This window comes from Nicotiana tomentosiformis, chromosome 1, assembly GCF_000390325.3.
Source record: "Nicotiana tomentosiformis chromosome 1, ASM39032v3, whole genome shotgun sequence".
Lineage (NCBI taxonomy): Eukaryota > Viridiplantae > Streptophyta > Magnoliopsida > Solanales > Solanaceae > Nicotiana > Nicotiana tomentosiformis.
Window position 1 is genome coordinate 76,120,496 of NC_090812.1, and position 24,660 is coordinate 76,145,155.

Genomic DNA, 24,660 nt, shown 5'->3' on the forward strand with positions numbered 1-24,660 from the left:
CTTTGGCTTGGTTGACCTCAACATCGATCCTGAACTGGGCCACTTTAGCATCAGCTCTTTTATTGGCCTCGATGACCTCAGATCTGGCCACCTCGAGTTCATCATCCAAGCCCGTTGTAACGACCCGATCGGTCGTTTTGAGAATTAGAGCCCTGATCCCCTAATAACTATTTTCCCCATATTTATTTCTGCTATTGTGACTTACCGGGATGATTGGTTTTGAGTTTCGGAGTATTTTGGGACACTTAGTCCCTAAATGAGAACTTAAGCCTTAGGATTTAGACCGTAGTCGGAATTATGTGAAGACAACTCTGGAATGGAATTATGTCGGTTCCGTTAGCTCCATTAGTTTAATTTTGGTTTAGGGGCGTGTCCGGATTGTTTTGGAGGTCCGTAACTCATTTAGGCTTGAAATGGCGAAAGTCGAATTTTTGGAGTTTTGGGCTGGTAGTGGAATTTTTGATATCAGGGTCGTTTTCCGATTCCGAAAGTTAGAGTAGGTCCGTAATATTGATTATGACTTGTGCGCAAAATTTGAGGTCAATCAGACGTGATTTGATAGGTTTCGGCATCAGTTGTAGAATTTTGAAGTTTCAAGTTCTTTAAGTTTGAATTGGAGGGTGATTCATGTTTTTAGCGTTGTTGGATGTAATTTGAGAGCTCGACTAAGTTTGTATGGTGTTTTAGGACTGGTTGGTATGTTTGGTCGAGGTCCCGGGGGCCTCGGGTGAGTTTCGGACGCCCAACAGATCGATTTTTGGACTTAGGAGGTTGCTGAAGTTTTCTAGTGTCTGAGTTCTGGTTTCCTTATACGCGATCGCGTGGGGTGATCCGCGATCGTGTAGGCTTAGCTAGGCAGAGGATGGAATTGTTCTTCGCGTTCGTGGACATGGGCATGCGAACGCATAGTGATGTGAGGTGGTGCTTCGCGAACGCAGAGACAAGGTCACGATCGCGTAGGGTTAAGTATACCAAAGCTGGACCATGCGCTTTGCTCATCGCGAACGCGTGCGGATGTTCGCGATCGCGTGAGTAGGGGAGCCAGAGCATTGCGTTCGCGTGGTGTTTTACGTGATCGCGTAAAGTAATTATTGGGGTAGCAAAGTTGTTCTTCGCGATCATGAGGCTATTTCCGCAATCCCGATTAAGGAATCGCTAGGCAGTGTTAAAGTTTCCAAAAACGGGGGTTTTGCCATTTTACCAAAAACTTGAGATAGGGAGCTCGGATTTGGACGGGATTTTGAGGGATTTTCAGAGATATCGATTGAGTAATGATTCTCAACTCCTTTATGGTTATATCCCACTAATCTATCATTAATTTCCTCTTTAATTTCGGATTCTTGGGGTTGAAATTGGAAAACATTTAGAAGAACTTCTTCAACAAAGATTTCGAGTTTTGAAGGGTATTTTTGGTCGTATTTGAGCAAATTTTATATGGTTAGACTCGTGAGCAAATGGGTATTTGTATTTTGTGACTTTTACCCGATTCCGAGACATGGGTCCCATAGGCAATTTTTTGAGTTAATTTCGGATTTTTCGTTAAAATGTTGATATCGTTAATTAGATGAGTCTATTATTGTTGTATTTATGATATGTAATTGCTTTTGGCTAGATTTGGGCCATTCGGAGCCGGATATTCGTGGGAAATGCATTGTGACCGATTGATTGAGCTTGGTTCGAGGTAAGTGGCTTGCCTAACCTTGCGTTGGGAACTTTTCCCTTAAGATGTTTGATATTAATTGATGTGTGGGCGCCATGTAGGTGAGGTGACGAGTACGTAACTTTTGTTCCCACAGTGTCTGAAGCACTACTCTCATATGTTGCTCATGTTCCTCCTTACTGCGCGAGTAGATCAAGATGTCATCAATGAAGACAATGACAAACGAATCAATATATGGCATGAATACCATGTTCATCAAATCCATAAACGTTGACGGGGTGTTAGTTAAACCGAAGGACATCACCAGAAACTCATAATGACCATATCTAGTCCGAAAAGCAGTCTTCGGAACATCCGAATCCCGAAACTTCAACTGATGGTACCCCGACCTCAAGTCGATTTTAGAGAACACCCTAGCACCCTGCAACTGGTCAAATAGATCATCAATACGCGGCAACAGGTACTTGTTCTTAATAGTGACTTTGTTCAATTGGAGATAATCAATACACATCCGCATTGTTCCATCATTCTTCTTCACAAATAATACCGGTACACCCCAAGGCGATACACTCGGTCTGACGAACCCTTTGGCTAGTAACTCCTCAAGCTATTCTTTCAATTCTTTCGGAGCTATGCGATACTGTGGGAAAGATATAGGCTGGGTATCTGGAGCCAAGTCAATACAGAAATCTATATCATGATCAGGTGCCATACCTGGAAGATCTGAAGGAAATACATCAGAGAACTCCCGAACAACATGCACTGAATCAATAGTCGGAGTCTCTGCAGTAGTATCCCGAACATAGGCTAGATAAGCCAAACAACCTTTCTTAACCATGTATTGAGCCTTTATAAAAGAAATAACTCGATTAAATGAACTAACAGACGAACCCTTCCACTCCAGCTTAGGCAATGCTGGAATAGCCAAGGTAACAGTCTTGGCATGACAATCTAGAATAGCATGATATGGAGATAACCAGTACATGTCCAGAATAATTTCAAAATCGGTCATCTCAAGCAATATGAGATCTTCTCTAGTTTTATAACCACATAATGTAATAATACAGGACCGGTAGATCCGGTTCACAACAACAGAATCGCCCACATGAGTGGATACATAAACAGGAGTACTCAAGGACTCACGAGAAACACCCAGGAATGGAGCAAATAGAGATGACACATATGAATACGTAGATCCTGGATCAAATAATACTGAGGCATCTTTGCCGCAAACAGAAATAATACCTGTAATCACGGCATCCGAGGCCTCTGCATCTGGTCTGGCCGGAAAAGCATAAAATCGAGCTGGAGCGCCAACTGGCTGGCCTCCGCCTGGCTGACCTCCATATCTAGGACGACCCCTACCCACCTGTCCTCCACCTCTTGGTGGTCGGACTACTGATGGAGCAACTGGTTCGGTAAGCATAGGTTGCTGACCCTGCTACACTGGTCTACCCCGCAGCCTGGGGCAGAATCTCCGCATGTGACTAAGGTCCCCACACTCGTAACAACTCTTCGGTGCGATGGGATGCTGACTAAAAGTCTGGCCCTGGGAAACTGAATACCCACTGGGAGGACCCTGAATAGTTGGTGGGCGATAAGAACTCTCTGGTATAGCACTGAGATGGGGTAGAACTGGAGCACCTCGAGGAGGCGGTGGTGCTGGATATGGGGGCCTGCTGGACTGCCCTCTCACGAACTGACCTCTGCCTCCAGACGGAGCACCTATGAACTCTCCAGAATACCTAAACCGCTTATCTCTCGTAACCTGCTCTCGGCTTCGCTGACGTACACCCTCAATCCCGCGGGCTATCTCTACGACCGGCTCATAAGAAGTGCCCATCTCAACCTCTCAAGCCATAGTGGCCTGAATGCCAGTATATAAACCCGCAACAAACCTCCACACTCTCTCCGCCTCAGTAGGGAGTATCATAAGTGCATGGCGAGATAACTCAGAAAACCTCGCCTCATAACCGGTCACTCATATCTGACCCTGCTGGAGCTACTCAAACTGAAACCTCAACTTTTCCCTCTGAGAGGGTGGAATATACATGTCCAGGAAAATACGGGTGAATCTGTCCAAGTCATGGGAGAAGAATATGTTGGTCTGCCAAGAACATAAGACTGCCACCATCTACGGGCTCTACCCTCTAGTTGAAAAGTAGCAAAGTCTACCCCATGAGACTCTAATATCCTCATGTTGTACAGTCTATCCTTGCACCGATTAATGAAATCCTGGGGATCCTCATGTCGCTCACCCAAAAAGACAGGAGGATGTAGTCTAGTATATCTGTCCAATAGTTTCTGCGGATCAACGGTTGCAGCTGGCATGGGCTCAGGTGTAGCTGCTGCCACTGACTGGGCTCCACCCACGAATAGTGTACCCTAGGTCTGATATACATCAGCTGCTTATCCATAAGCCTGTGCGGTAGGGGTCTGTGCTCCCCGCCTGCCTGAGATATGGCTGGGTCTGCCGGAAATAAACCGGCTTGAGTCATATTGTCCATGAACCGCAGCATACGACCTATAACATCCTAGAATCCCGGTGCAGATATGAAATCCACCGGAGCTGGCTCTACCACATGCACCTCACCCTATTCCTTAACAATGGGATTCTCTGCTGGACCCACTGGCGGCATAACTGGAACAGTCCTAGGACGTCCTCATCCTCTACCATGGGCCGGAGCCCTCCCTCGGCCTCTGCCTCAATCTCTAGCAGCTGGGGGAGTAGCTCTTCTCTGGTCTGGAACCTCATTAGAGTGTGTTCTCACTATCTATGAGAGAATAAGAGAAAGATATTTAGTACTACATCAATTGCATGATGGAATATGAAGAAAGGTAATTTCCTAACACCCTATAGCCTCTCGAAGATAAGTACAGACGTCTCCGTACCGATCTACAAGACTCTATTAGGTCTGCTCATAACTTGTGAGACCTACGTGAACCTAGTGCTCTGATACCATGCTGTCACGATCCAATTTCACCTATAGGTCGTGATGGAGCCCAACACTACAGCTAGGCAAGCCAACCAGTAATTTAAAATAACCAAGAAAATAAGCAACTCTTAATTCAACCAATGTGTGTGCCAAGACCTGGTGTCACAAGTGTATGAGCATTCTAGTAGATTATACAAAATCTCAAATACTGTCTGAAATAAAAATAGATAGAATATAAATATAAGAAGGGATACTGGTAGCTGCAGAACAACTCAGAAAGGCAGCTCACCATTATGCCTCTAGATAACGTGAGTGTAAGGCGATAAGTCCCTCACTAGTACTTGCCTCAGGTCCTGCACAAAAAGTGCAGCAAGTGTAGTATGAGTACGTAAACAACGTATACCCAGTAAGTATCAAGCCTAATTTCGAAGTGGTAAAGACGAGATTGCCGACTTTGACACTCACTATGGGTCAATAATAATAATTGAAATAAAACTAGAATATCTAAATCAGCATGATTCACAGAATATAACAATAATTTATTTAACCAGCAGAAATAATTAAATTCCTTCAATTCCAACAAATTTCCAAATTTATCAATTAGTCACATTTACAGGAATAACAATAATTCCTTAACAAGCAGGAATAATAATTCTTTAAATTTCAAAGATTTTTAATTTATCAATTAGCTTCACATGCTACAATAAACTATCAAAGTATCGTGTAATTATTATTATTAAGCACGATTTATGTCGAGGTCATTCGACTCGATCCAGAGTGTCGTGTACACTGCCGAGGGATGTGTGGCACGATCCATAGATGCATCTATCCTGCCGAGGCATTCGGCCCGCTACATAAGAAAGGAGGACATTTTCTTATGTACCTCCGGAAAGAGAGTATATTTATTATAAGATCAATTCAAGAGGATGAACAATTTCTCTTAACAATTAATTAATTTAAACAGAAAATCAAGCATATGAGGTTTTCCTCCTTATATATATATATATATATATATATATCAAATAATATTAATTAAACAAAGAATACAATTTACACAAGTAATTCATGCTTTGAGTCCTAAACTACCCGGACTTTAGCATTAATAGTAGCTACGCACGGACTCTCGTCACCTCGTGCGTACGTAGCCCCCACAATTAGCAACAATTATTACTTTAATCACCTATGGGGAATATCCCCCTCACAAGATTAGACAAGAGACTTACCTCGTCTTGCTCCAATTTAATCCAATAGAAGGCATTTTCCACGATTATCCAACTCTGTCTGGCTTGAATCTAGCCAAGAATAATTCAATACAATCACTAACAATTATAGGAATCAATTCCATAAGAAAATACTATATTTTTCAATAAAATCCGAAATTCGTGGTTTCGATCATGGCTCTCGAGCCTAGGCCTCGATCGTGGCTTCGATCACAGGCTCGAGCCTGGACCTCGGTCATGGCCTCGATTATGGCATCGAGTCTGGTTCTTCGATCATAGCCTCGATCATGGCATCGAGTCTGAGCCTTCGATTGTGACCCTCGATCTTGGGTCTTGATCCTGGCCATCGAGCTGGACCTTTGATCGTGGCTTCGATACTGAGCCTCGTCCCTGACTTTGCCTCAGGCCATCGACCCTGGGCTCGATCACAGACCAAAATATCCAGCAGAAGGAAAAATTGCAGCAACTTTTTAAGTCCAACTTTTGATCCGTTAACCATCTGAAACTCACCCGAGGCCTTCGGGAACTCAACCAAATATACCAACAAGTCCTAAAATATCATACGAACTTATTTGAAACCTCAAATCACCTAAAACGACGCTAAATCCATGAATTATGTTCCAATTCAAGCTTAATGAAACTTAGAATTTCCAACTTCTACATTCGATGTCGAAAACTATCAAATCAACTCCGATTGACCTCAAATTTTGCACACAAGTCATAAATAATATAACGGAGCTATAAAAAGTTTTGGAACTCTATTCCAACTCCGGTATCAAAAAGTCAACTCTCCGGTCAAACTTCCAAACTTAAATTCTTGTTTTAGCCATTTCAAGTCTAATTTCACAACGGACTTCCAAATAAAATTCCGATCATGCTCCTAAGTCCAAAATCACCATACAGAGCTGTTGAAATCATCAAAATTCTATTCTGGGGTCGTTTGCACATAATTTGACATCCGGACACTATTTGAACTTAAACTTTTAATTTTTCATCAAAATTCCATATCTCGGGCTAGGGACCTCGGAATTTGATTCCGGGCATACGCCCAAGTCCCAAATCACAATACGGACCTATCGGAACTGTCAAAATACTGATCCGAGTCCGTTTGCTCAAAATGTTGACCAAAGTCAACTTAGTTGAGTTTTAAAGCTTTAATTCACATTTTAATCCATTTTTCACATAAAAACTTTCCGAAAAATTTTACTGTTTACGCACGCAAGTCGAGAAATGATAAATAGTACTTTTCGTGATCTTAGAACACATAATTAATTATTAAATTTAAAGATAATATTTTGGGTCATCACACTAACAAAATAAGTAAACTTAGGGCATGTTTGGAAAGTCACCGTGTAATTGGATTAGGGTATAATTGAGTTTAATTACACAATTTTGTCATGTTTGTTTGACCAAGTTATCTATATCTATCTATTTATCTATATCTATCTATACTATATTAAAAGCACGAAAACCCCTAGCGAAATGTCGTTCGTCTTTTTTGCCCTTTAAAAATAGAGTTCACACTAGATAAAATAGTCATTTAATTATTTTTCTAATTTTTAGGACTTTAAAATTAGCCAAATTTTGGTGACTAAATCCTTCTTTATTTGAAATATGTATCTTTGTATAATGACATTAAATGCACTAAATTTTCTTTTATAAATAAATTACTAATATTTAGGAGTTTCAAATTATTAATGAATTTATCACTTCTATTCTCAAACAAAGAAAGTTAAACGTTAAAGTCTATATGAATGATTTATTTTTAAAGCATACGAGCGCCAAATATGGCTTCCAAAAATCCTACCAAATATGGTGGCTATTCACCTAAGTACATATTAACCAAAGGAAGTTTTTCCTTTTTCCATTGATTCCAACAAATAATTCAGTGTTGTTTTTCATATGTTAAGTTATTTGTATTAGTTGATAAATCTTTGAGAAATTATGATAAAAGCATATGGAGTAACAAATATCCATAATTTTAGGATTTAATATTTGGCCATACAAATAATAATATTTTTCAAAAGATATATTCAAAGGTTATTTTTTAAAATTCACGTGAATCAATAAACCAAAACCCTTATGTAAAATTGAATAACCTTTTAACCTTAAAAACAAGCACTCATTCCATAACATTTATGTACAAAATCATAAATACATAATCTAATAAATTTTTTCATTACTCGCTATCATTATATTCTTTAATTCAATATCAAATTTTAGAATATTTAATTAATAATAGAACACTTAATAATTGTACATCAACTTCAAATAATATATCTAAATCTAGAGGAGACAAAAATATTATTATGACATCCTTATCATTTATATTATATATATCAAGTATATTCTATTAATTAATTCCAAAATAAAGAAGAATAGGATAAATTCAATAACGTAATCGGAGGCACCAAAAATAAAAGTCCAGAATTGTCACCATTTATTTTGAACTTTATTAGAACAATAAATGTAACTATATACGCATTATCATCATTTGGCCAAAATCGTCATTTAGGTTTTTCCTAATATTTTAATGATTTTAATTAATTAAATATTGTGCACTAAATTCTTACTTATTTAAATTTTATATAAATTTGAAATGTATATAAATTTTAATATTAAATATATTGTACAAATTCTTTTCTTATTTGAATTATGTAAAATTTTATTTTTTTTACTCAAACATAGTTTTAATATAATATCTATATATTTTTAAATATATTTACTCATCGAGATGAGGTACACGCGTAAAACGCGTACCCTAGTATACTATATTAAAAGCACGAATGCCCTTAGCAAAATGTTGTTCATCTTTTTACCCTTTAGAAATAAAGTTTAGATTAGACAAAATGGTCATTTAGTTAATCACCCAATATTTAAGACTTCAAAATCAATTAAAATTCTTATTATTAAATCTTTTTGTATTAGGACTTTAAAATCAATGAAGATTTTTTGCTTTATATAAATTCTTCCTTTATTTAAGTTGTATAACATAACTATAATACCTCTTATCTATCATATTACCCGTAACTAATATACAACTCCACATTATTTAGGGAAAATGCTATTTTTAGAGGTGCTTTGTTATACGTTTCTCTACAGTGCTAACTAAAGAATTTTTATTCCTTATCTCTTTCTAGTTGCAACCGGCCATTGTAGCATCGATATATTTTACTTCTAAACTTGAATCCCATAAATTTAAAATTTAAGATAGTTCATCAATTTGTTAAATAAAACTGAGAAGGGCAATAAGATGTCTATAATAATATATAATTCGACATAAATTTCCAAGTAAACCTATTATTTCTCTATATTTATACTGTAATAAAACATAAATATCCTTGGCGAAATATTATTTGCCTTTTTTGCCCTTTCAAAATAGATTTCACACTAAAATAAATAGTCATTTAATTATTATTTTTAAATTTTTAGGACTTTAGAATCAATTAAGTTTTATTTATTTTTCTTTATTTAAACTATGTACGAAGTCATAATGTTTACAATTTTAAAATCGGTTCAATTTTTACCACTTCAATTTAAACAATAAATATATTAAAAGGAGCACCAACGTAATGCAACTTACCTTACATATATAAATCAAATTGAATAATGGAATAGTCAATAAATGATACTTAATACTTATATGATTAAATAAGGAAGCAAAAATTAAAATTATTGCAATATATGTAAGATAAGAGTTCAAAAATAAAGACACTCATTTTTGTCATAATAATAAGAATAATGAACATAATCCAAAGGAATCAAATTAAAACAAAATATTGACTATTTAACATAGCTAAATATTATAACGACCCGACTTGTCATTTTGTGAATTAACATCTCGTTCAGCGACTTAAGGTCTCAAGCAGCTTTGTCATGTGTATTATGACTTTTGTGTGTGGTCGAGTTTGATTTTCGAATGATTCAGGATCAAATTGGAAGAACAATTCTTATGTAAGAAGCTTAAAAGAAATAGTTGACCGGAGAGTTGACTTTTGAGCAAATGACTCCGGAATAGAGTTTTGATGATTTCAGTAGTTTCGTATGATTATTTTGGACTTAGGAGCATGTCCAAAATTATTTTTTTGGAAGCCCGTAGCTAAATTAGGCTTGAAATGGCTAAAATAGAAATTTAAGTTTGGAAGTTTGACCGGGGAGTTGACTTTTTGATATCGGGGCTGGAATCCGATTCTAAAAATTAGAATACCTCCATTATGTCATTTATGACTCGTGTGCAAAATTTGAGGTCAATCAGACTTGATTTGATAGGTTTCAGCATTGAAGGTAGAAGTTGGAAATTGTTAGTTTTTCATTAGGCTTGAATTGGAGTGCGATTTATGTTTTTGATATTGTTTGATATGATTTGGGGGCTCGACTAAATTTGTATCATGTTTTAGAACTTGTTGGTATATTCGGACGGGGGTCCCGAGTGGCTCGAATGAGTTATGGGGTGAGTTTTGAGCGAGCCGGGGCATTTCAGCACTCTGATGATGTTATGTGATAGTTGAAGTGCGGATGGCACATTTTAGAGTGCAGAAGTGCGGCCGCAAACTCCTAAAGTGCTGTAGCAGTAGGAATTGTGCGGACCGCACTTGAAGATGTGCGGGCCGTACTTGGAATTGTGCGGTCCGCAGAATTCTTCTCGCGGTCGCAGAAAGGTGATTTTCGCCGGTTCGCTAGTCTGACTTCGGAGGCTTATATCTTTTAACCTACAAGAAATATGGAGATTATTAAAAAATAAAAGTTGTAACCCTTTGAATTTCAATAAAGATAAACTAATCATCATTTGGATATTTATAAAGAAAGTTATGGCTAATTTACCGAAGCCTAGTAGTGCAGTCACTGCTAAAGTGCGGCCGCACAATTTGGATCGCGGCCGCAGAACCTCGGATGTGCGACCGCACAAGAAAATGTAGGGTCAACACAATGAGAGGTCAGATTGTGTATTATATAAACGAGTGTTAGGGTATTATTTTACATTTGATCTTTGGGAGCTCAGTTTGTGGCGATTTTTCAGGGGATTTTCAAAGAATTTTTCGGGCTAAGTGATTCTAACTTTGTTTTGGCTATATTACACAAATCCATTGTTATCTTCATTATTTAATCAGTGAATTGAGTTAAAAATTGGCGAAAATTATAAAACCTTTCAAAAACAAAAAATATAGATTTGGAGGACGATTCGTTATCGGAATTTGATAAAATTGGTATGGTTTGACTCGTATCCGAATGGGTATTCGGATTTCGTAAAAATTCTGCTGGGTTACGAGATGCGATCCCCTCATTGACTTTTGCTTAATTTTTTTGTGTAAAATTTTAAGTTGACATTTTATTATACACAATTATTTTTGATGAATTTTAATGAAGTTATACAATTAATTTTGTTAGATTTGGGTTGTCCGGAGGTCAATTCAAATAAGAAGGCGATTTTGGCATATCGGCCTAACTTCAAAAAGGTAAGTATCTTGCCTAACCTTGAGTGGGGAAATTATCTCTTAGGCATCGAGTCCTATGTGGAAATTGTGCAATTGAAAACTATGTACGCAAGGTGACGAGTACATACTTAGTTTATATGTGCAAATTATATCGATTAAAATTCGCAGACACCCTTATGTATTAAATTGAAAAATTATTGGAACTCATTAAATCCCTTATTTGTCATGCCTCATTCCTTGTTTGTCGAGGTTATTTTTATATGATAATTTAGTGTGATTGCCACTTGACTTTTATGTAAACTCTGTGTTTGTTTGAGTTACAATTTTTATGGAAAATACTTTCATTATTGATTTTATCTACAGATAATTTAAATGTAAAATTTAATTAATAAGATGAATAAATCTATTTATTTTCTGAAGTTGTGATTTATAAAAAGGTGTTGTTCCTTGATGAATTACCTTTCAGTTCATGTTGTTGAAAACTTGGTATTGAATTATAAAGGCCGCGAATCATATTGAGGCAAAGTGCCATATTGTGAAGTATTATTCGGTTGAGTTGTTCACTCCCGAATATTTTGTTAATATGTTGTGCACATTATGGTCGAGCCGTGGACTCTTTATTGTGAAAAATAATATTATTGTTGATTTATGTGGCAAGTTATAATATTTTAGCACTTGAGGTGCAAATTGTGATATGTTGTGATATTTGAGCACTTGTAGTGCAATTTGTGAATGATGTGATAATTGAGCACTTGAGGTGTAACTTGTGAAATGTTATGATATTTGAGCACTTGTAGTGCCCCTATCGATGCATATTTACTTTGGGACTACGAGATGGTACCTCAGGAGATCCCCATGTCTTGCATATTTACTTTTGGGACTACGAGGCGGTACCTCGGGAGATCCCCTGTTGAGCATTTACTTTTGGGACTATGAGGCAGTACCTCGGGAGATCCCCTGTTGAGCATTTACTTTTGGGACTATGAGGCGGCACCTCGGGAGATCCCCTGTTAAGCATTTACTTTTGAGACTACGAGACGGTATCTCGGGGGTGTCCTTTGTTAATATTTTTCTATGGTTGCACTTGCCTTTGGTTATTTTATTTTTTCGTGATATTTAAATTCTTGTCTTCTTCCGTGATGTACTAGTTGACTTTATTATTATGTGTTTTGTGCTCCTTGTTGTATTGTGTTGGATTTGGCTTTTTAGTACGAGACTCTGAAAATTTATATTTCTGGTTTTTACTGATTTTCGATGGCTGAGTTGTTTTAAATAAAAGAAGTTACTATAATATTTTAAATTAATAAGTTTTACATCCAAAGTAGTAGATTATATGATGCTTTAATTTAAGTGCAATGTCATTTTCTTCACTCAAACTATTTCTAAAGTAAATTGATCGTGTAGATTTTTATATATTGATATTTTTGGCACGTGAGTTGTCCGTACAGTTGTGATAGAAATATGGGCACGGGGTGCCTTGGAAATATGAAGGTGGGATGAGACCCGTATTTTATGATTATAAAATGATGTGTCATATGGTGACTTTTATTTGAAAGATATTTATTTGAAAGGATTATATTCTAAAGATATTTATTTGAAAAACTTATAGGTGAAAGAATTTTATTTGAAGAACTTGATTATTGGTTGTACTTGTGTTCATTATCTGTTTGAGCAATATTTATGGAGTTCTTGCTGCCTTGCTGTTTGCATCACTAGTTGATTATTGTTGCTATCACTGCTATTTGTTTTCTATTATTTTTGTATACTATATTGCACATGTTATTAGACTAGTGAGTGTCTTGACTGTACCTCGTCACTACTCCACCGAGGTTAGTCTTGATATTTATTGGGTACCGACTGTGGTGTACTCATACTATACTTCTGTATATTTTTGTGCAGAGCCAGGTATTAGAGATATCGGACTCGGACAAAGTTAGAGTGGAATCGCAATGATTCAAGGTAGAGCTGCTTGGTCGCCGCAGTCCCTTAGAGTCTTTTCATTTTATTGTACTGTTAATCATTATTCAAACAATATTGAGTATTCGATCCTTGAGATCATTTCATGTATTCAGTTAGAGTTCGTGACTCAGTATTTCCAGTTTTGGGAGGTTGTTTGTAATTATTTTCGCTGTTGGTATTGACACTTGTATTGAATAAAAAAAATGACTTGAATTGTAATTATAATCGGCTTACTTAGTCTTAAAGACTAAGTGTCATCTCGATGCATGTGGTGGGATTTTGGGTCATGACAAATATAAAATAGAATATCAAATTTTATATGTTTTTTGTCCTATCTATAACACAAATCCTTTAAAAAGAGAACTCTTAGTAGATAAAATAACTATTACATTTAAATATTAAAAATTTGAATCACAAAAAATAAATTATTTTCTTTAATATTAAGAATAAATATTTAAATTAAAATACCATATTAGAAGAAAAAAATCTAATTCTATTAATTTCAGTATTAAGACCCAGATTTGGTAAAAGCGCTAAACAAGGATTAAAAAAGTAGAAAACAAACGTATTCTAATTGAGTTTTTATTAATTAATTTTTTTATAAAATTTTAACTTAACATTAGTTGTTTTTATACTTTATATTGCCATTTATCAATTTATTTGCATAAGTCATAGGACTGACCTCTTCATTCCCAAACCTCTAAAGAGATAAGAAGATTTTTTCAATTTATGTTTTTGAATCTCTTTTCTTTTCCTTTTAATTTACTTTTTAATTCTATTTTTTTCTTTTTAATTTTTAAAATCTGTTTAATTCCTTTTTTTTTTCAAATATTATTTTTTATTTTCTTATTTCTCATTTCCCAACCTTTACTTCACATGTTTCTACATAATGTCTCATATTTTGTTTCTTTCTTAAGTATTTTTTCTTTATTTTTTTATTACACTTAGCTATGTTATTATTCTAATTTTTCTAAAACATTATACTTCATAATCTTAAAAAGAATAAACGGGTGTTTGGACATAAGAATTATAAAATTTCAAAAAAGAGTAAAAAAAAAAAAAATCAAGTGAAAATAGTATTTGAAATTAGAGTTGTGTTTGGACATGAATATAATTTTGGGTTGTTTTTGAAGTTTTGTGAGTGATCTGAGTGAAAATTTTGAAAAGCAACTTTTTGGAGTTTTTAAAATTTTTAAAAAATTCCAAAATTCATCTTCAAATGAAAATTGGAAATTTTATGGCCAAACATTGATTTCGAAAAAGGTGAAATTTTTTCAAAAAAAAGTGAAAAAATTCTTCTGTCCAAACGGGCTCTAAGTCATCCACAAAATTGGCTTGTAACGAGTAATGTCATTAAAGTTGAACTTTTGATATTGGATGAGGTTATATGCAAACTTAACTATGTTAATATTTTTGATTACTTTTTAATATTAAATAATATTCTCATTTTCCATTTTATTTTTTGTGATTCCATGTAGTTGCTCATATTTTTTTCCTTCATTTAGCATAAATTGTGTTATTATTATGGTCTTGAGACTACTTCTCCTAATATTAGATTTAATGAATCATTAATAAACTTAGCATTTAATAAGTGATGTCATTAAAGTAAAATATCATTATTGAATGAGGCTATAGATTTATATTTTCCTTTTCTTTTGAATTATATTTATTAAATTATGTTGAAATGTAACGACCCGACTTGTTGTTTTAAGAATTAACGTCTCGTTCAGCTACTTAAGGTCTCAAGCAGCTTGGTAATATGTATTAGGACCCGCGTGCGTGGTCGAGTTTGGTTTTCGGAAGATTCAGAATTTAATTAAAAGACCAATTCTCATTTTGAAGCTTAAAATGAAAAGAGTCGACGAGAGTTTGACTTTTGATCAAACGACTCCGGAATGAAATTTTGATGATGTCAATAGTTTCGTATGGTGATTTCGGACTTAGGCGTGTGTCCGGATTTGGATTTGGAAGTCCATAGGACAATTTGATTATCACGACCTAACTTTTCCTCCGTTTAAGTATCGTAATGGCACCCAGTCATAGGGACTAGGTAAGCCTAACAATAATTGAAACAACAACATTATTTAAATAGAATCTCTTACAAATTCTCAAAATCGGTAGTACAAGTCATAAGCTCTACAGAACTTTTTGCTAGAAAGCCTCTAAATACAACTGTCCAGAAAATAGGAATAAATAGTGCACAACGAAAACTTGAAGGTGACTCCGAAGCCTGCGAACGCAGTGACAGGTTTACCTTGAGTCTCCACAGCAACAGCCCACACAGCTAGCTAACGAACAAATACCTAGATCTGCACAAAAATGTGCAGAAGAGTAGCACGAGCACACCACAACGGCGCCCAATAAGTATCAAGACTAACCTCAGTGGAGTAGTGACGAGAAACAGTCAATACACCCACTGGTCTAATAAACTAAACAGGTACAAGTATATGAGCAGCAGAAGTATGGTGTTTATATAAAGACTATGCAATATGGCTCACAGTACAGTAATGGCAATAAGGAAGGAAACAATAAGTGTCAGCGAAATATCATGAAAATGACACAGAAAAATGAATGGAACACAACCTAAATCCGGAATCACAAATACAGCAAGAGCAAGTAATAACTCAGCAACTACAACCGCTTTTACATCAGGTTTTAGTCAACAACTCCACGAGGTACCGAACCTCGGACAATTCACAACTCACGGGTCTCAATATCTGAACCCTAACACTTGGCATCTTGTGCCCTCATAATACCTCATAACCGCACTGACGACTCACGTGCCAATAGAGTCATTCTCACATAGAAGGCAAGTAAACAAGGGTGAGCATCTATGCTCAACAATATCAAGAACACATCTTATCCGATAAGAGTGCTTAACTACGTGTATGCTTGTGCAAGTGTCCTACCATAGTCCATATCAGCAAATAAGCATAAGGAAAAAGAACGGCCAACACGTAGAATATTTTCTCACATATTTCACAAGATAAAGTTTACACAGGTACGTATAAAACTACACAAATATCAACAACACCAATGCCCCCCGGGCCACAAATCATCACAATTCAATCCCTGACACAGCCCACCTTGTCTCGCCACGTGTGCAATAGTAACATAAATGTCTGCCTTGTCTCGCCACACGTGCATAATAATATTCCCACCTCGTCTCGCCACATGCGCCCCCCATATATATATATATATATATATATATCTCGCCTTGTCACGCCGCATGTGCAAATATCAATAGTAACAATAGCACGGCAGAAACATTGTGCAACCCCATAATAACAACCGCACGGCAGAAACCTCGTGCATCACAATAATAACAACCGCATGGAAGAAACCTCGTGCATCACCACAACAAGTACAACAACAACAATGACAATAATACAAAGTACGACAAGTAAATTAACTCAAGAACTTTAATTCATAAATAAACGGTAGAACCAATTTACAAGGAATAACCATATTAAAGGATGTCAGGCGTAAATAGAACATCTCAACAAAGAAAAACTAATATGTAGCAACGATTCCACAATATACATTTCAATAATAGGGAATCTAACACGAGTCAAATAATTTCCAAATAAAATAAGTAGACTAAGATGTAGGATATCTAAAACTTCTTTTAAGGTTGAGGAATTTCGAAGGATATTCAATAATTCAATTAAGGATAAGCAGCAGAAAGATAATCATAACCTCAATTAAGACTGAACAGTTATAGGATGAGATAATAATGATTCCAAATACAGATAAGCAGATATGAAAAGATAGCATGGCAATAGAAGAGATAAAATCTTCAGTTAAGTCAAATAAGAGTGAATCCTGAAGCAATTAATTCTAATTAAAGCATGTAGAAGTGAAACTAGTAAATAAGAACTTAATCATATCAAGAACAACTTCATACTCAGTGAATATAAGGACCTAAGAAACCTAAAAGGCCAACATTCCACAAATAAGTCTGAGCACGCACTCGTCACCTCGCGTACATAGACTACAATCAACATAGAAGACTCAAATCCTATGGAAAAATCCCCCACACAAGGTTAGACAAGATACTTACCTCAAACCAAGCTCAATCAATCGGTCACAATGCCTTTCCCACGAATATCCGACTCCGAATGGCCCAAATCTAGCCAAAACAATTACATATCATAAATACAACTATAATAGGCTAATCTAATTAATGAAATCAAGATTTTAGTAAAAATTCCGAAATCCATCCTAAAAAGTCGACCCGAGCCCACGTCTCGGAATCGGGTAAAATTTACAAAATACGAACACTCATTCACTCACGAGTCCAACCATATAAGAATTACTCAAATCCGACCACAAATCCCCTTTCAAAACTCGAAATCTTTATTGAAGAAGTTCTTCCATTTTTTCCCAATTTCGACCCCAAAAAATCCAAAATTAGATGGAGAAAACAACTATAGATTAATGGAATACAACCAAAAAATAAGTTAGGAATCATTACCCCAAAGCTTCCTCTGAAAATCCCTCGAAAATGCTCTCAAAAATTGCCCTAAATCGAGTTTGCAAAGTCCAAAATGATAAAAATCACGAAGCCCTTCGGTTTTGAACATTGTCTAGGCATTTCTGCACCTGCGGAGCCTGGGCTCGCACCTGCGCGTACGCTTGTGCGAACAAAATGAGCGCTTCTGCGCAATCACTTGCCCTCATGCCTCTGCACCTACGATGAAAGGGCCGCACATGTGCGTGCGCGCCTGCGGAAATCCCTTCCGCTTCTGCGGACCTTGCACACCTACGATGTCCATTGCGCTTCTGCGTGGTTGTACCTGCGAGCCAAGTTCCGCAGGTGTGATTGCACCACAAGGCAGAAACTTCAGATATCTTCTAAGTCCGAATTTGAACCGTTAACCATCCGAAACTCACCCGAGGTCCCCGGGACCTCTACCAACATCCCAACCAAATCCTAAAATACCATACGAACTTATTCGAGCCCTCAAACCACATCAAACAATGCTAAAATCACGAATCACCCTCCAATTCAAACTTAATGAACTTGAAACTTCAAATTTCCACAACCGATGCCGAAACCTATCAAACCACGTCCGATTGACCCCAAATTTTGCACACAAGTCATATTCAACATTTTGGACATACTCCAACTTCTGGAAATGGATTCCAACTCCGATATCAAAAATTTCACTACCGATCAAAACTCCTAAAATTCGACTTTCGCCAATTCAAGCCTTAATAAGATATGGACCTCCAAAACACAATCCGGATACGCTCCTAAGTCCAAAATCACCCAACGTAGCTAAAGGAACAGACGTAACTCCATTCTAGAGTCGTCTTCACATAGTTCCGACTACGGTCAAAATACTAAGACTTAAGCTTTCGTTTTAGGGACTAAGTGTCCCAAATCACTCCGAATCATCTGGTAACTGAATTCAACCATGCACGTAAGTCAATACATATAATACAAAGCTTCTCAGGGCCTTATGCTGTTGAACGAGACTTAAATTCTCAAAATGACAGACCGAGTCATTACATCGACACATTTTGGAAAAAGTTGGAAAATGGAAAATTTTTAGAAAGTTTGACCGGGAGTTAACTTTATTAATATCGGGGGCAAAATTCGATTCCAGAAATTGGAACAGATCCATTATGTCATTTATGACTTGTATACAAAATTTGAAGTCATTCCGGATTGATTTGATATGCTTCGGCGCAAATTATAAAATTTGGAAATTTCATAACTCATAATTCGATTCGAGGCGCGATTCATTGTTTTGGCATTGTTTGATATAATTTGAAGCCTCGACTAAGTTTGTATCATATTTTGGGACTTGTTGGTATGATTTGACGGGGTCCCGAGGGGCTTGGGGTGTATTTTTGGATCATTGGTTGAGAGACTAGTAAAGTTAAAAAATTTAGAAGTTTGACCATGGTCAATATCGGGTCAAGATGATCTCTTTTCAGTGTTTTGAGTGCTAGTAGGTCCGTTGCATGTTTTATGATTGAAATTCATATATGGTTTGTGTCCGGGAGGTTCCAGATGGTTTTCAGGGTAGGTTCGAATCATTTCGGAGAAGTTTGAGTTTGCTGGTTTCTGGTGAGGTACTGTTCATTCGCAATTGCGAACCATTTATCGCAATTGCGAAAATACTGTTCACTCGCAATTTCGAACAATTTGTCTGCAAATGCGAACCTGAGCAGAAACTTAACGATTGGAAATCTGTCATTTCTTCATTTTCGATTGGAGTTTTTGGAGCTCGGTTTTTGGGCGATTTTGAGAATCTCTTTATGACTTCGACTGGGGTAAGTGTTATACATTCGAAAGTGATTATATTTCATGAATCTATGATTATATTCATCATTTATTTCGGATTTAGATGGAAGAAATTGAAATTTTTGTAAAACTTTCCAAAAACAAAAATTTAAGATTTGTAGGTCCATTTTTCATTGAAATTTGATAATTTTTGTATGGTTGGACTCATCTCGGAATGGGTGTTCGGATTTCATAAGTTTTTCGAGATTCGAGACGTGGGCCCACTATTGATTTTTGAGATGAATTTCGGATTTTAATCTAGAAAATTAGTAAATTCCTATGAAATTAATTTCTACGATTTGTATTGAGTATATCAAAATAATTGTGACTAGATACGAGACTTTCGGAGGCTAATCCGCGAGGTAAAGGCACAACGGAGTAAAGAATTTTACGTTTTGAGGTAAGTATCTTACCTAACCTTGAGTGGGGGAAAACTCACTTAGGCATTGAGTCTTATGTGCAATTTGTGTAATTGAAAACCATGCACGCAATGTGATGAGTATGTACATGGTTTATATGTGTAAATTACATTGGTTAAGATCCTTAAACGCCCTTATGTATTAAATTAGAAATTATTGGCACTTATTAAATCCTTTAATTGTCTTGCCTAAATCTTTATTTTATTGGATTTATTTTTATATAATGATTTGGTGTGATTGCCACCTTGATTTTTAAGTTAAATATTATTTTATTGAGTCGTTCACTCTCGGATATATTTGTTAAGATTTTGTGCACATTATGGTCGAGACATGAGCTCCTTATTGTGAAAAATAATGTATTGTTGAATTTTTTGGCGAGTTGTAATATTTGAGCACTTGATGTGCAATCTGTGATAAATTGTAATAGTTGAGCACTTGATGTGCAATCTGTGATAAATTGTAATATTTTGAGCACTTGATGTGCAAATCTGTGATATGCTGTAATATTTGAGCACTTGAGGTGCAATTTATGAGATGTGATATTGGCACGCTATATTGTTGGGAAGTTTTGTTCGGGTGTTTGCACGAGGTTTCTGTCGTGCTATTATTACTATTGATTTATGCACATGCGGCGTGACAAGGCGATATATATATATATATATATATATATATATATATATATATATATATATATATATATATATGTGTGTGTGTGTGTGTGTGTGTGTGTGAGTTTGCGCATGTGGCGAGACAAGGTGAGCTATGTCAGGAATTGAATTGTGATGATTTGTGATAGCCTAAGTGTATTGTTGTTTGTTGCATATTTACTTTGGGACTACTAGGCGGTACCTCGGGAGATCTCCCTGTCTTGCATATTTACTTTGTGACTACGAGGCGGTACCTCAAAAAATCCCCATGTCTTGCATATTTACTTTGGGACTATGGGGAGGTACCTCGGGATATCCCTATGTCTTGCATATTTACTTTGGGACTACGAGGCGGTACCTTGGGAGATCTCCTGTCTTGCATATTTACTTTTAGGACTACGAGACGGTATCTCGGGAGATCCCCTGTTGAGCATTTACTTTTGGGATTACGAGACGGTATCTCGGGAGTGCCCTTTGTTGACATCTCTCTATGGTTGCACTTATTTTTGGTTATTTTGTATTTCTGTGATAGGTCAATCCTTCTGATCTGCCGTGATATATTATTTAATTTTTACTATGTGCTTGTATTCCTTGTTGTTTTGTGTTGGCTTGGGCTTTTTAGTACGAGACTCTGAAGATTTATATTCCTGATTTTTACTGATTTTCGATGACTGAGTTGTTTTAAATAAAAGAAGTTACTATTATGTTTCCAATTAATAAGTTTTACATCCGAAGCAATAGATTATCTGATATTTTATTTAAATTGAAATGTCATTTTTCTTTACTCAAACTATTTCTAAAATAAACTCATTTCTTTGTTGAATTCTTACTTGGTTTAAAAATAAATTATAACCTTACTTTATTGAAAATAAATTAATTGTGCGGATCTTATGTATTGAAATATTTGGCACGAGAGTTGTTCGTGCGGTTGTGATTAGAGATATGGGCACGAGGTGTCGTGAGAATATAAAAAAGGGATCGAGAACCGTATTTTATGACTATGCTATGAGATATTTATTTGAAGAGATTATATGTGAAAGACTTGTTTAATTGGTTGTTCTGGTATTTTTTATTCGTCTGAGTAATAGTTATGATATTTTTGCTGCCTTACTGTTTATAGCACTAATGGATTATTGTTGCTATCACTGCTATTTATTTTCGATTATTTTGGTATCACACAGGTTATTTGACTGGTGAGTGTCTTGATTGTATCTCGTCACTACTCCATTGAGGTTAGTCTTGATACTTACTGGGTACCGATTGTGGTGTACTCATACTACACTTCTGCATATTTTGTGCAGAGTCAGGTAATGCGGAGTCAGTTGACCGATCGCTAGCAGTATGGATCTTGCTGTGGAGACTCAAGGTAAACCTGTTGCTGCGTTCGCAGGCTTCCGAGTCACCTTATGGTATTATACTTGCACTGTTTTAAATCTATTTCAAAACAATTGTATTTATAGGCTTTTCTAGTAATGTAATGACCTAACCGGTCATTTTTAACTTTTAGAACCCCGTTCCGTAAAATAAAATTTTCCGTATGTGCTTTTAATAATTTATGACTTACAGGGATGGTTGGTTCGGGCTTTGGAAGTGTTTGGGTTGAAACCGGAACACCAACCCAAACACTTGGTTCCTTAAGTTGGCCTTAAAATGCTAAATTTGACTTCGGTCAACATTTTTAGAAAACGACCCCGGAATAGAATTTTGACGATTCCAACAGCTCCGTATGGTGATTTTGGACTTAGGAGCGTGTTCGGAACTTTATTTGGAAGTCCGTAATTAAATTAGGCTTGAAATGGCTAAAATAGGAATTTAAGTTTGGAAGTTTGACCGGGGAGTTGACTTTTTGATATCGGAGTCAGAATTCAGTTCTGAAAATTTTCATAGCTCCTCTATGTTATTTATGACTTGTGTGCAAAATTTGATGTCAATCGGACTTGAATTGATAGGTTTCGGTACATAATGTAGAAGTTGGAGATCTTAAGTTTCATTAAGCTTGAATTGAGGGATGATTCGTGGTTTTAGCGTTGTTTGGTGTGATTTGAGGGTTAGACTAAGTTCGTATGATGTTTTGGGACTTGTTAGTATAAGTGGTTGCGGTCCCGAGGGGCTCGGGTGAATTTCGGACGACTAACAAATCACTTTTGGCCTTTGGAACACTGCTGATAGCTGCTGGTATTTTCTTCTGGTATCCTTATACGCGATCGCGTAAGTTGGTCTGCGATCACGTAGAGTAATTTAGGCAGAGGTGGATTTGTTTTACGCGATCGCGTGAATAGAGTTGCGATCGCGTAGGGTTAATTAAGGCAGCTGGAAATTTGTTCACTACGATCGCGTGGATACGTCCACGATCGCGTATGATTGGCCAGTATGTGTATCGCGATCGCGTGTCATTGTTTGCGATCGTGTAGGGGAAATTTGAGAGGAAGCTGGGCCACGCGTTTGTGCTACACGATCATGTAGAGTCATAACCTGATGCATCACGATCGCATGGGACTTGATGCGATCGCGTAGGGTTAATGTTTGGGCAGAAAATTTGTGCTACACGATCACGTGAGGAAATTCGCGATCGCGTAGAAGAAATCACTGGGCAGAGAGTTTAAGTTCTGAATTTTCCATTTTTTAACGATTTGGAGCTCAGATTTAGGCGATTTTTGGGAGATTTTCAGAGAAAACAACGGGGTAAGTGTTCCAAACTCAATATTGGTTAAATTACCCGAATCCATCACTATTTTTATCATTTAATTGGTGAATTGAGTTGGAAAAGTTTGAAAACCCTCTTGGATAGATTTGAGGATTTGAGGGCCGAATTATTATCGGATTTTAGTGATTTTTATATGGTAGACTCGTGGTTGAATGGGTGTTTATATTTCGTAACTTTCGCCGGATTTTGAGACATAGGTCCCACAGATGAATTTTTAATTAATTTTAGAATTTTTATTGAAAATGTAGTATTTTCTTATAGAATTGATTCCTATAATGTTTAGTGATTGTATCGATTATTTTTGGCTAGACTCGAGCCAGACAGAGTTGGATAATCGTGGAAAAGGCCTTATAGTGGATTAAATTGGAGCAAGACGAGGTAAGTCTCTTGTCTAATCTTGTGAGGGAAAAATTACCTCATAGGTGATTTAAATTAAATAATTGTTGCTAATTGTGGGGGCTACGTACGTACGAGGTGACGAGAGTCCGTGCGTAGCTACTATTAATGCTAAAGTCCGGGTAGTTTAGGACTCAAAGCATGAATTACTTGTGTAAATTATATTCTTTGTTTAATTAATATTATTTGATATATACATATATTGTGATTTGTTAGATAAAAATACTAAAGGATGAAAATCTCATATACTTGATTTTAAGTTTAAATTAATTAATTGTAAAGAGAAATTATTCTTCCTCCCGAATTTATCTTATAATAAATATACTCTCCTTCCGGAGGTACATAAGAAAATGTCCTCCTTTCTTGTGGAGTGGGCCGAACGCCTCGGCATGATAGATGCATCTATGGATCGTGCCGCACGTCCCTCGTAAGTGTACACGATACTCTGGATCGGGCCGTACATCCTCGGCAGAAATCGTGCTTAATAATAATAATTACACGATACTTTGACGGTTTATTGCAGCTTGTAAAGCTATTTGATAAATTAAAAAATCCATTGAAATCGAATCGCAGCTTGTAAAGTTATTTGACAAATTAAAATTTTATTAAAATTGAAGGATTTAATATATATATTGAGAATTGTTGCATTTTGAAGGAATTTAATTATTTCTGCTGGTTAAATAAATTATTGTTATATTATGTGAATCATGTTGATTTAAATATACTAGTTTTATTTTAATTATTATTGTTGACCCATAGTGAGTGTCAAAGTTGACCATCTCGTCTCTACCACTTCGAGATTAGGCTTGATACTTATTGGGTACACGTTGTTTACGTACTCATACTACACTTGCTGCACTTTTTGTGCAGTATCTGAGACAGGTACTAGTGGAGGACCTATCATCACAAATCCACGTCATCCCGAGGCATAGTGGTGAGCTGCCTTTCTGAGCCGTTCTGCAACTACCAGTGTCTCTTCTTATATTTAC